The following is a 13,135-nucleotide window of genomic DNA, read 5'->3' on the forward strand; positions in this document are numbered from 1 at the left end:
GTGTTCTATGTGCAGAACATTTAGGCATGGTTGACACATGAGGGGGTGGGGTTATGTTGATATAATCCCAAGGGTGGATTTAAAGGTGCCTCAAACCAATAACACGCATTCCCTTTCTTGTGCAGGAATGAGCTTTACCACTCTTAAGTACTGTTCTGGCCATAAAACTCTCTGTAGTAGAGGGGGGGTTGTGTGTTTGCACAATGGGGCCTGGTCCATAATTAGTGCTCTTAGGCCAGGGGTGGACAAACTTTTTGGCCCAGCGGCCACATCTAGAATGCAAAACTATGGAAGGTGGGGTAGGGAAGCCTGTGCCCCCCAAACAACCTGGCCCCTTTCCACTTCCTGCCCCCGACTGCCCCCCTCAGAACTCTCAACCCCTTCAACCCCCCAGCTCCTTGTCCCAGGACCACCGCCCCCCAGGACCCTATCTGCATCCACCCCCCATGCTCCCTGTCTCCTGACTGCCCCAACCCCTACCCACACCCCGCCCCCTGACAGGACTCCCACACCTATCCAACCCCCACTGCTCCCCATCCCCTGACCTTCCTGCCCCCCCGAACCTCCACCTCATCCAGCTGCCCCCTGTGACCCCTTATCCAACCCAGCTCCCCGCCCCTTACCATGCCGCACAGCCTGGCCGGAGCTCACAGCCCGGTCCAAGTCAGCCATGGTGCCCGCAGGAGCAGTGGGCCAGAGTGCAGGTGCAGCGAGGGGAGGCTGCGCAGAGGGAGGGACATCAGGAGAGGGGCTAGCCTCCCCAGCCAGGAGCTCAAGGACTAGGCAGGACGGTCCTGCGGGCCGGATGTGGCCTGTGAGCCATAGTTTCCCCACCTCTGTTTTAGGTGCTATGGTGTGTAATACACATAGGTTATATTGCTACACCTGTTTTCTGTAGAAAAGGCCTTAGTGTGACCAGAGGCTGGGCTGTCAGAGTGATGATACCTATTCCTACTAGCAAAGGAACACCCAGTATTTCATGAGATGGGGAAGGAAAGCAGAGTTTTTCTTACCAATCAGATTGACACCACCAGTATTCGGAGGGTTGTATGAGAGGAGGGGTACCCACGTGTGCAGGGAAATGTGTGACTGGAATCCTCAAGTAGATGCCCTCGGGCTAGGGGAATATTCCTCCTGGTGTAGGGGCACTGCTGAAATCTTGGAAGGGGTTATGTGGGATTTAAGCAGCACATGGGCCACGTGCTGACCCCTCTGCATGGGGGGCAATTTCAACCCAGGTGAGGTCAGATTTTTCTTTTTTCCCCTTTGAGTGCAGTAGCACTTTCCCAACTATATTAATCACATCAGCACTCTGCTGCAATCACCGGTGCTGTGTGTGGGGAACTCTTGGGCCCTGGACTTCTGAACAAGCACTTGCATTTATAAATAAACCAAAGAAGAATGAGCTGGGAGAGATTGTCTAGTACTGCGCCGGCTCTGCGTGCCCGCTCTTCTTTGTAGCGTGTATTAATGAGAAAAAGCCACTGGTGCTACAGGCAGTGTGAATTCTGAACTGTCTGGTAGCTGCTCAGCTTCTGTCAGCCAGGATCAAACCAGGGAGCGCAAAAGGGAATGTAAGATTCAGATTCCCGCTGCTCATTCCAGCTTGAGATGGACAGTTGAATAAGTAGCTACAGCCTCCATTGTGGAAGAGGATTGAGAATAAGGATCTAGACAATTTTAGCTCGAGTCAAAGCACTTCTTTAAACCAACAGTGCAATAGTGGAGCTGACTGGGAATTTGTTGACAAAACCTTTGTTGGAAAATGCCAATTAGTTGAAACCGAAACTTCCTGGGAGGGGGCCAATTTTGACAAATTTTTGCACTTCAAACAGAATTTGATTTATTTTCCAAAGGGATGTAGATGTAATGAGTGGGTTGTGGTTCACAGTTCAGCCTGCTGCTATTCTTAAGACAGAGCCCGGGGTCACCAACACCAAATGAACTTGGAGAAGGTTTTATGGTTCCACTCTGGTAGTCACAATGGCGTGGAATTAGAACAGAAATAAGATTCCGGAAGTAGGACCTTCGATTGTTGTAGGAAACAGGCCCAGTACTGGAAAACGCTCCCTCTATATTTGCACTGATGGAGAGTTTGGGGCCTTTTATTGACGCCACTGTTGCTCTGACAGGTGAAGGGACTTTGTAAGAGGAGCCACCTGCTGGCTGTGGCCTGACTGCCCTGAGCTGAAAACACTGTGCGGTTGAACATCGCCCCTTGTATTCAAGCCTGATTCAGGACATGCATACGTGGGTAATGTTGAGCACATGCTTAAATAGCTTCAATGTGACTTAAAAATATTAGGTGGTGGTGGTGGTGGTGGTAGTAGTATGGTACTGCCGAGGAGCCCAGTCCTGACTCCACTGTATTAGGTGCTGTACAAACCGAACAAAAACACAGTCCCTGCCCCAAAGCTAGGATCTGCTTTCTAAATATGACGCATGAGTTAAGCTCGGGTTTAAGTGCCTTCCTTGCCTAGAGCTACTTTCTTAAACTGGGTACTTTGGTAACCAAAAGGTCCTTTCCCCTCCTACAGCCCAGCTTGTCCTTGAGAAGATTTCCTCCTACCCTTTACAGAGCTTTTATCTTTAAACTCCCCCCCACCCCCGCGGAGGCATCAGGAAATCAGATGTTATAAATATTAAGTTTTGGCTGCCGTCACAGAACAACCCTTATCAGGCTGCACACCCGCTGCTGCTACCATTCCACAGGTCCCTGCAGACTAAAGATTATAGATGTTTTAATCATACTTTGTATTAACTGGAGGCGAGATTGAAGTATGGGAAGAGAGAGGCATAAATCACTCCTGCTATTATTTGATCTTTATCGGGTCGGGGAGAGGCTGTTCTAGCACAAAAGGCACGTTTATGAAAACAGCTTCAATCAAACTCCCCCCTCCTGCCCCGCTCCGGGAGTTGTGTTTGTGTGTCAATGTGCTTACTGCCTTTGCTTTATTTTCCTAAACTCCCATTCATTTAAAGGCAATAAATATCAAAGGCTCCCAGGCTCCAGATAAGGGAGGGAGCAGTTCACCACAGTTGGATGAGCTTCTTCTATCTTGCTAGTTAAAATCCAAGTGACCGGGGAAAGTGTGTGTGTGGGGGGGTGTTTGAATCTGCTTGGTTGGTTTTTTTTGTTGGTTTTAAGATATTTATCATTTTTAATTAAGAACCACAGATAGAAATGTGCAAATACCAGCTGGAGCCATGGTGCTGGTTGAATTGTTTGCTAGATACACTGGCGAGGAAGGTAAGGGGAAATAAATCCATGCCCTGATCACCTTCAAAACTGGGGGCCTGCAGAAGGATTTGGTGCATTGGGAAGAGGGCCAGGGGGGTGTGGTTCTACTATTCTGATTAACAACAGTTTCTTGACTGGAAAAAGCAGATGTGGCCCTGTTCCAAAACAGAGACGTTGGTGCTGGACCCAAGTTGGTCCATCCAGAGACAAGTTAGCTGGCGACGAATGTAGTGGTACCACTCCCAGTGACTAGATGCATAGGTTACACACCTTTTGATAATATATAGTCCTGCCATGAGCGCAGGGGATTGGACTAGATGACCTCTCAAGGTCCCTTCCAGTCCTATGATTCTATGACTAGTGATTGTACATGCTTGACATTCAGAAATCAGGGTTTGTAAATAAGCAGTCAGCTACAGTGCCCAAGCATAGCCGCGTGTTCTAAGTGCTCTATAAATAAGACTAGGAGAAAGCTGGATTGTAATTCATCAGCTGCCAATGGCTAACGACTTTTTCAGCACTTCCATCTCTGTGTTTTCACCACTATGTCACAAAATGTACATGAAGGCGAGGTTCCTGCCCAAAGTAATTTACAACCTAAGCCAGCCAAATAGGGAATATAGGATCCCTTTTTCCAGCACTGTTGTTCATATTCATGAACTGGAATCTGATGGACTTGAAGATTCACTGCGGTTAATAATAAGGCAGGTGTCCAGTTTGTGTGTAATTCACAAAGGGAGCCTCGGGTCTGTTTAAAAAACCAAAACCCAGACTAGCTTTTCTGCAGTGTTCCTTTGGGGGGGGGGGGCAAACCTTGCAGCAGTGAAACATGCAAACTTTCTCATGTGCTGAAGGAGGTCCCAGATCCCCTGAGATTGACGGGGAAAGTGTGGATCAGTCCCGAATCTTTAAGTGGGACAGCTGGGTGTTCGCTGCCTTCTATGAAAGCCCACTTCACGGTAGACTGTTAGTCACATCGTTAAAAATCTCCGCCAACATTAGCAGTAATTGACATGTTCGTTGGCAACCTCTACTGCTGCTTAGCATATGTGCAACATGCCCCAGCTGGCACATGGCCAGGATATTCATCACTGAATTTGGTCCACTGGTTGTATCATTAGCTTCCCCAGCCTGGGGAGTGCAAGATGAACACTGATCCGTGTCCCCTAGTGTCTGCTGAGGCCAGAGATTGAAGTGACATACACTGTACTGTCTGCCCTCTCGTGCTTTCCATCACCCTGAGGCATGTGGTTGGTTGGGGCCATGGGGAAAAACCCACAGTGTCACTATCCATGCTGAATGTCTCGTCTGCTGATCCAACACTTTCCACAAGCATTAATTCCCCATACATATAAAGCACTCTTTCTGTCTCTCACATGTAATAAACCCAAAAATTGGGCCACCAATCAGACCCAGTGGAATCTCATTTAAAGTGTGCAAGGTGGGGACATGAGCATCTCGGACCCTCGCAGCAAACGTCCTCCTAATTGAGTTAAAATGTGAAGACTCATTTTCTCCGCTGGCACCCCCGTTTTGTTTGATAAAAGAACCAAGCAAACCTTATCACAGGGAGAAGACTGCTGTTCTGCTAATGCAGCTTTTCTTGGGCTAAAGATATTTGATGCTTTAATAACATGGCATGTGAACCATGAGAGCGGAGCTGAAGTGCTTATGCTGGGAGAAGCATAAATCACGGGCAGTTTTGTTTAATTTTTGTCAAATGTTTAGGCTGGGGGCGAGGGGGATTTCTGCACTGCAATTGAGAGGAATGAGCGTCAGTCTCCAAGCTAGTAAGCGATTGAGTGATCACCCCTCCTGTTGCCCAAATCAAGCAACAGGCTGCTAGGAGCGGCTTGTTTCCAGCTATCATGTAACAAAAGCAAAATCAGCTCTGTCTTCTAATGCCAGGTCTCCCCTATAAACTTACATCGGTCTGACTACGTTGCTCAGGGGTGTGAAAAATCCCTGGTGTAGACAGCGCTCTGTCGACAGGAGAGCTTCTCCCGTTGACAGAGCTGCTGCCTCTCGGGGAGGTGGATTAACAACACTGGTGGTGGGAGAACGCAACAGTAGTGCTGTATGTGTAGCCAAGCTCTGAAAGTTAGGATGAAGGTGTTATCGCAGCAAAGTGGCACCACAGCACTTGGCGCCATCCCCATGCTGCACTGGCCCCAGTGAGCCGGTCCCTATATTGTACGGGGAGGGCAGAGTTAACCATTTATGCTCAGCGGATCTCTCTGCTTAGGGGTATTTGCTACGCAACCAATGGGCAGCACATGCCACTGCAGGTGAATGTGTAGGCTAGCAAATAAATATTACTACTAATAAATCCAATAAACCTAGACAGTGACTGAAATTATCAAAAGCAGCACCCCCTGTTGAACAGCACAAAACTACATTAGACAACGTTTGAGGACAGTTCAGTTCTGGTTCCTCAAAGCCCTTATGTATGTGCTTAACCCTAAGTATGTGCTGAGGGACTGGCAACATGCTTTGCTGAATTGGAGACGTGCTCTGGAGGCCTGATGTCTCATGCTGGAAACACTTCTTCAACAGCAAAAATGCCACCATTTTTCACTAATTTCTTTTAGTGGCTTCCTGTTGAACATGTACCTTGTGATTTGTGCCACGTGGTAGAGGGCTGAATTGAACACTTGGGCCACAGAGCTCCCTCAGTCTGGGTCTGCACTGCTGAGTCCCGTTGCTGCAAATGTCATGCATGGATTGAGGGCTTTGGTCCTAAGAGCCCAGACGACTGGTGTGTCCTGGAGAGGACAAAACACTTGCTACCTGCATTGGCCCTGATTCTGTACAGAGAGCCATGTGGGTGCATGGGGCCAATTGTGTGCTTCCCTGTTTGATATGGGGGCCAGAGAGTGCAGCGCTGCCCTTTGAGAAAATTTTGCCCTTAATGTTTCATGTATATGGCCACGTCCAGACTAGGGTATTAAAATCGATTTTAGATACGCAACTTCAGCTACGGGAATAACGTAGCTGAAGTCGAATTTCTAAAATCGAGGTACTCACACATCTGGACGGCGCGGCATCGATGTCCGCGGCTCTCCGTGTCGATTCCGGAACTCCGTTCGGGTTGATGGAGTTCCGGAATCGATGTAAGCGCGCTCGGGGATCGATACATCGCGTCCAGACTAGATGCGATATATCGATCCCCGAGCAATCGATTTTAACCCGCCGATGCCGTGGGTTAGTCTGGACGTGGGCTAAGATTTAGTACTGCAAACAATTGTTCTCCCTTGAGTTTGTCCTATGCCGGCCTCTTTAGCTCCTAATCTACTTGCCTGTGTACAAAACTGTGGCAAACCCATGCTTTTGGAAGTAATCCGTTTTAATTGTTGTGGAGTATGAGAGAGAAAAAAAAACCCAAAAGACGTATCATGGGGGAAAGTGTCTGGGTTTATTCTTAACATGTTTCCATTCTTGCAGTATGGGGCAGAGAAATATATGATGATTAGTTTGCAGAGAACATTCTGATGCTTGGAGGGAGGGGGGAATAACCCACCATACGTTGGCAAGATATTGCTATAGGATGGCTGTGCTGTGTTATTCACTGTAGGTCTAACCGATCAGTTACATTCCAGTCCAGCTGTGGGAATTGCAGTGTGATTACTTTTTGGAGGAGTGTATTTATCCTCTGGAGATGAGATCATGGTTAGTTTTTGGCAAATAAACATGCCATCAAACCTGTCCTCCCCCAACCACTATTTAGTGGTTTCTTTCTGTGTTGTACTAGTCGGTTGCAGGTGGCACAAAGAAAACCCAGAGGAGATCTCAGAGATCCTGTGGCAGAGTAGGCGATTTGAACCATCTTTCAGTGTATCCCTGCCTAATTTCAAAGTGCTGGCCTTGTTGGCAGGGGGCAGTTACTGCCAAGTCCTGCTTCTTTGCGTTACTGCACATTTCCTTAGCAATCAGTGATGAGGCACGTGAGGAGAACGAAACAGCTTTATTAACACATGCGGAGAGCGGGCCCCAGCCGTACATTTCTGAATGTAGGTCCCTGACCAGCCTAGGTCCCTCTTGAAACCTTGTCCTGTCTCTCCAGTTCCACTCCTCATAGTGCTGTTGACTAACCTGGAAGATGCTTGTCTAAAGGTTATAGAAACATCGATGGGCGAGATTTTACTTTCTTCTCTCAGCCATTTCCAGTTAAGTGTTCTGACTGACCACAAAGCCAAAGGCCTTAACAATGATTAGCAAAAGTTGCTACAATAGTAAATCAGGATCCTTCTTACAATCAGAGGGCACATCTTTGTATGAAAATTGAAAGTGGGGAGCAAGGAGACGAGCAAAGTGGCTGCAGCTTATTGTGTGGGTCTAAAGAAAAGCAAAGGCCATGTTACAGGCTGGCAGAGATCAGTTACATAAACGTGTGCAGGAACAGCTCAGCAAAGTGTGGTGCTGTGGGCAAGGTAGGATGCTGTTCCATGGATGAGCCGCGGATGCAATGGGTCAATGAACATATGCGAGTCAAGCTGGGCAGAAACAGATCATGGCACTGAACCAAAGCTGGTCTGACTGTACCCATCTCAATCTGCTGTCTAGTCCCTCTCCAGCTACCTTCTGTCACCGGACGTGGTCGGTATCAAAGAGGCTCTGGTGAGCAGGAGAAGTTGCTCACAGCAGCAGTTTTGTCCTGCATGACAGAATGAGGCTTTTTAGACGGATTAATTAGCAGTTACTGCCACTAGAGGTCAGTAAAGACTAAAAGCAGCTAAGAGTCCTGTGGCACCTTATAGACTAACAGGCTCCAAAACGTCTGTTAGTCTATAAGGTGCCACAGGACTCTTAGTCTGGATCTGTAAAAGCAGCAAACACGGCTACCCCTCTGATAGTAAAGACTCAGCATCAAGCTGGCCGCCCTGAGGCCAGCCCATCACAAGGCAGGCGTGAAGAGCAGCGAGTGGTAGTGGTGAGAAAGGATTATGTTGGGTTGGGTTCCTGGAGTAAATCGTTAAAAAGGTGAGGACAGAGGCAGTGTTGTTACCCATAAATATGGCCAACGCAATACAATTGTGCAGAAGCACTTGCTTACTAAGGAATGATGTCAGTGACATTTGATTTACTGCTTCTCAGAAATAACGGTTCGTTTCAATTTGTTAAACAGCCAGACTACGCACGTCTGTTGAGAGAACAGGCCTGGAGTGGGCGCTGATAAATAGTCGTCGTCTCCCAGTGACCTTGGATCCTGGACTTTATTTTTTAAAGTCATTTGCAAACAGATTAAAACGAGGCCTCAGCCCCCTAATGCTTTCTTGGTGCTATAGAATTCCCAGAACCAGAACCTTTAATAGGTTAAATAATGAATCTTACAAATGGAGGAAGTGTTACCACATGAGAGGGCTACATAGCCAGAGGACAAATCAGCAAAGACAGTGGTAGTTAAAGGGACAGGTTCAAGGTAGATGCGCCTAAGAAACTGACCTACCATGAGGCAGTTGTTTGCTATTAAAATATTTACCTTCAGGACTGCAGGCAGGCATTTCTTCCAGCCAGCTGAATCAGACATCCCTATTGCAGGCTGGGGAGGTGGAATTAAGAAAATCACAAGCGACCAGTAACATCCCCCTGCTCTTTGGCTACTGCTGTAGCTCACGGTGTCAGCATGCAATGAGAATAAAATGCTTTTAACTGATGGTGCAGGCTTTTCTGCAAACAGCTGTCCTCCGGCAGCACCAGCATTGTGTTTATGGGCTGCGAAGCAGCAGCTTGTCATTCAGCATGGGCTCTTCTGTTCTAGCTGAGCTTTGTATGGCAGATTTCAATTACAAAGCCCATTTGAGGTCATTATTTGACTTTTGCTGCTGCTGCTGCCTTTCTGGGAGGCCATGCACAAAATAAAATGACCAAGCCCTCTTGAGTGCTGACACTTCCCAAGGTATCACAAATGGGATTTCTACCTCACTAGGCTTAAAGCTGGTCCCAAAGATTCCTCACTTTGGCCCTGATTTAGAGCAGCACTTAAGCACGTGCAGAAGTCTCACTGGGGTTAAGAGGGTGCAACCATATGCTTGATGCTAGACATGTGCTTAAGTGCTTTCCCTACTGTGGAAATGGACTTTGCAAAACATTTATCCAGCAATGTCTGAATAAAATAGCAACAGTGCAAAAAAATTTAACCCCAAATGAACATGTTTGTCCTCAGCTGTATCCCTAACTCAAGAAACAATTCCATTTCAGATAACTTTAGAGCATGGCAAAGCCTACAGGGGTCACCAGAGAAAATACACCAAGGATCAAGTCCAAGAGATCATAGTGTAGAAAAATCAGTATAAGTAGCTGAGTCACTGGTGCATTGGCAAAGAGGTGAAGGATTGATTGGGCATTAGGCACTTTCATTCCAATAGCTGCTCCCTCCAGCTCATAGGGAGGTATTGGAAATCTTGTACATCTTGGACAATCTTGTCTTTGTCCATGTTGAATCTACTCTGGATAAACAGGTACATCATCTGCCATTGCAGGGGCGGCCCCGACTCTTCTTTGTTGGTGGCACATCATACTTTAAGTTCCTGAGGGTTGTAATACTTTGGTCTAATTCTGATTGTTGGGCTTGGAGGTGGCTGGATGATATTAGTGGCCTCTGACATACAGGAGTTCAGACTGGATGATGTGGAGGTCCCTTCTGGCCTTGACCTTAAGTCTCCAGGGATGTCAATCCAGCAGCTGTAAACTCTAAATTCACAGGAGCATCCCCACTCAGTAAGTCGGAATCGAAATAAGATTCCAGGGATGTCAGTCTGTGTGTCACTTTGGATCCTAAAACATCTGGACCGTGAGTGTGAAGTGATGGAAGCAGCTACAAGCATGGGTGAGGTGGTGGTTCAGAATATTGCCAGGCTGAATCATGTTGGGTTCTGTGGTCTGTGACCTTCCAAATGTTACATTTCCAGCCATTTTGACTTTACAAATTACATCCGTTCGATCTGCAGTTACACTAAGACCTGTATCTGTGCCAGGCCAAGAGACCCGGACCACTGTGATATCAGAGGTAGCTCAACCAATCACCAGCCTTACTCTACTGCTAATTTGCATGCAACCATTTCATTGGTCAGATGAGGGAGACTGCATGGATGGGGGATTACTTGGCCCAACTGCCAATGCACAAATCTCCCAGCACAACCCCTCTGATAAAAATCAACACCACCATTTGCACAAAAAGAGAACCAGCAAACACAATTACCCCAAACACACACACACCCTCACCACAGCACAGATGCCTCCTTCATCACCTGCGCAAATCCACACAACTCCCCCAGCACAACACAACCCAACCACCCACAAATATCACTCTGAAGCCAAGAATACCTGTTGAGTCAGTGTGAAGCAATGGAAACAGCTACAGGGAGTCCTAGAGTTCTTTTGTTTAGACTACAAGCAGGTCTGGGATTTGCAGTCCGTTACCATCCAGTTTTTAAGTTCTCAGCCATTTTGGGCTTTTTTTATACACATGACTTTGAGAACAACACCCATGCAACAGCCCAGGCTATCATCTATTAATTAATATAATCCTACTGTCTGTCGCTGTTTGAGAATGAAGGATCCTTCCTGGACTGTGTGGTCAGTGGGTAGAATCATGGTGTTGGGACAGTGACTCAAGTAGTTTGGCCTCCTAGCTGAATCCGTACACATCTTTACCTACGAAGCAGGGCGATAGATTAGCCAATGTGGAGACACTGGCCTGTGTTATACAGGGGGTAAGACTAGAAGATCTACTGGTTCCTTCTGGACTTGCAATCTTTTAACCTTAAAAATCCATGAATGTATGATAATGAGTGCATTAGAAATACTCCTGGAGAGAAGGAATAAGGTGAGAAAGGACAGCACCCCACTAAATATTTATCCCAGCCAACCAGGATTAATAATCCCTTTCTCACTCATAGAATCATAGAATGTCAGGGTTGGAAGAGACCTCAGGAGGTCATCTAGGCCAACCCCCTGCTCAGAGCAGGACCAATCCCCAACTAAATTAACTCCTGTCTGACTGAATGTATTCGCCCAGCTGTCACTGAAGGGTTGCTACTATATCAGAAGAAAATATATAAGCCTCGTATCTGGTCTACTTTAGGTGTTTCTAATGTATCCATCACTCTAGTATCTAGACACTATCTTGCTTCTCTTTAATCACTGCTTGTGGTAGAGTTATTAGAGTAAAATTAAAATAACTGCACAATAAAACTCCAGATTAAGTTAAAACTATGGTAAATTTGTCTTAACTGTAGTAAGATAATAGTGCAGTTGTGAGGGTTCTGTACTGCACTGAATTATGGTGATAAAATGTGTTGATCCACAGAATAGTTTTATGTAAGATCCTGCATAGTATCCATAATTTTACTACCGTTCAGCTAGTCTGATTTTAAAAAAAATTCCTTCAAATTGATAACATTTTTGTACAGACTGTTCAGTGTTTATAATTTCTAAATTTAATATGGTGAAATGTTCCACTTGAGATAATAGGTGATGGGTCTGTCTAGTGACAGCTGCGTTCCAAGGATTCTTAGACATCATTGTAGCAAGGCATATGCCCACCATCATCGCAGAGTGGGAAATAGGTGCCCTCCTTGACTAATCTCTCTGGCTGAGGGTTTTCTGTTGTCTAGTCCATTGGAAAACGGGGTTTCAAAAGTGGGTGTCTAAAATTAGGCTCCTAAGTCCATATTTAGACACTTAAATAAGTGGCCTTATTTTCAAAAATGCTGGCCACCCAGCAACTCCCAATGGCTAGTGCTAGGAGTAATAGAGGTGGGGGGCTATGCAATCTAGTGGTTAGAGCTGGAGACCATGTGTTTGACTGCAGGAGGCTTGATTTCTAGTCCCTTGTCTTAGCCACTAGATGACATGGCCCCCCCACCGCTGGACTCTACCAGTAGGTTTGATTGTTCCTCACACTAGTGCTGCAATCTACTCATGCTACTGTTTCCTCTTGCAAAAGGAGAAAAGATTATTTTTCTCCCTCGATCCTGAAGTCTTCTTTTGTCTGTGATGCATTCCTCCTGCAAATTAAAGCAACGAACTGGCAGGGAGCACGGGGAGGTAGGAATGAAGGGCAACAGGTGGCACTGCCTTGTTTACAAAATTATTTCCCTAGGTAATCAGTGCCTGAATCCTGGGCATAGATCAGTGGTTCTTAATCTGGGGTGCAAGTTACCCTTTCTGGAGGTGTGAGACACGCCAGTTTTTGCAGAAGGTAAATCATCGAAAACACAAATTAAGCACAGGTCCATAAGTACAACTACTTTGTTTCATCAAACCTGTGTATTTATTAACATTATACATGTTTTAACGATTACTGTAATATACAAACAAAAAATATATCTAGGTTTAAAAACTGACCTACTTTAACGAATTTTGATCAGGGGTGAGAGAACATATTTTGAGAGCCAAAGGGGTGCAGGCTGCAGTAAAGGTTAAGAACCACTGGTATAGATGGTTTCAATGTCATGCTTGAAATATGGACCAAGGAAAGCTCTCAAGATCCTGCCACATCAAACATCCAATGAACTTGAACATGCTGGTGCCATGGGACGAGCATATCCTTTGTTTTTTGAATTCTTTGGACGTTTGCTGGAGGGAGAGGTACAAGATACCTTATAACAGCCAACAGCTGGCTGAAATCGTCTTCAGAGCTGCCCTTGCCGGTTACCAGGTGGCTGGCGGATGGTAAACAAGAAAGTGTGCTGATCCAGTTGGTTGTCCTTTAGAAAGCCCTTGGCTCTCCTCTTGTGCAGATCCTATGTTTAGTCCACTGGCACATCCATTCCCCTTTCAGTGCCACATAATTTGCACAATGGCATGAGTGTACAGCCACTGCCTCCTACAGACACCAAGACATTGCTTAGGACTTTTTGCCATGACAGTGCTCCACCAACATTAAACAAG

The sequence above is a fragment of the Gopherus evgoodei genome, chromosome 13 (assembly GCF_007399415.2).
Source record: "Gopherus evgoodei ecotype Sinaloan lineage chromosome 13, rGopEvg1_v1.p, whole genome shotgun sequence".
Taxonomy (NCBI): Eukaryota; Metazoa; Chordata; order Testudines; family Testudinidae; genus Gopherus; species Gopherus evgoodei.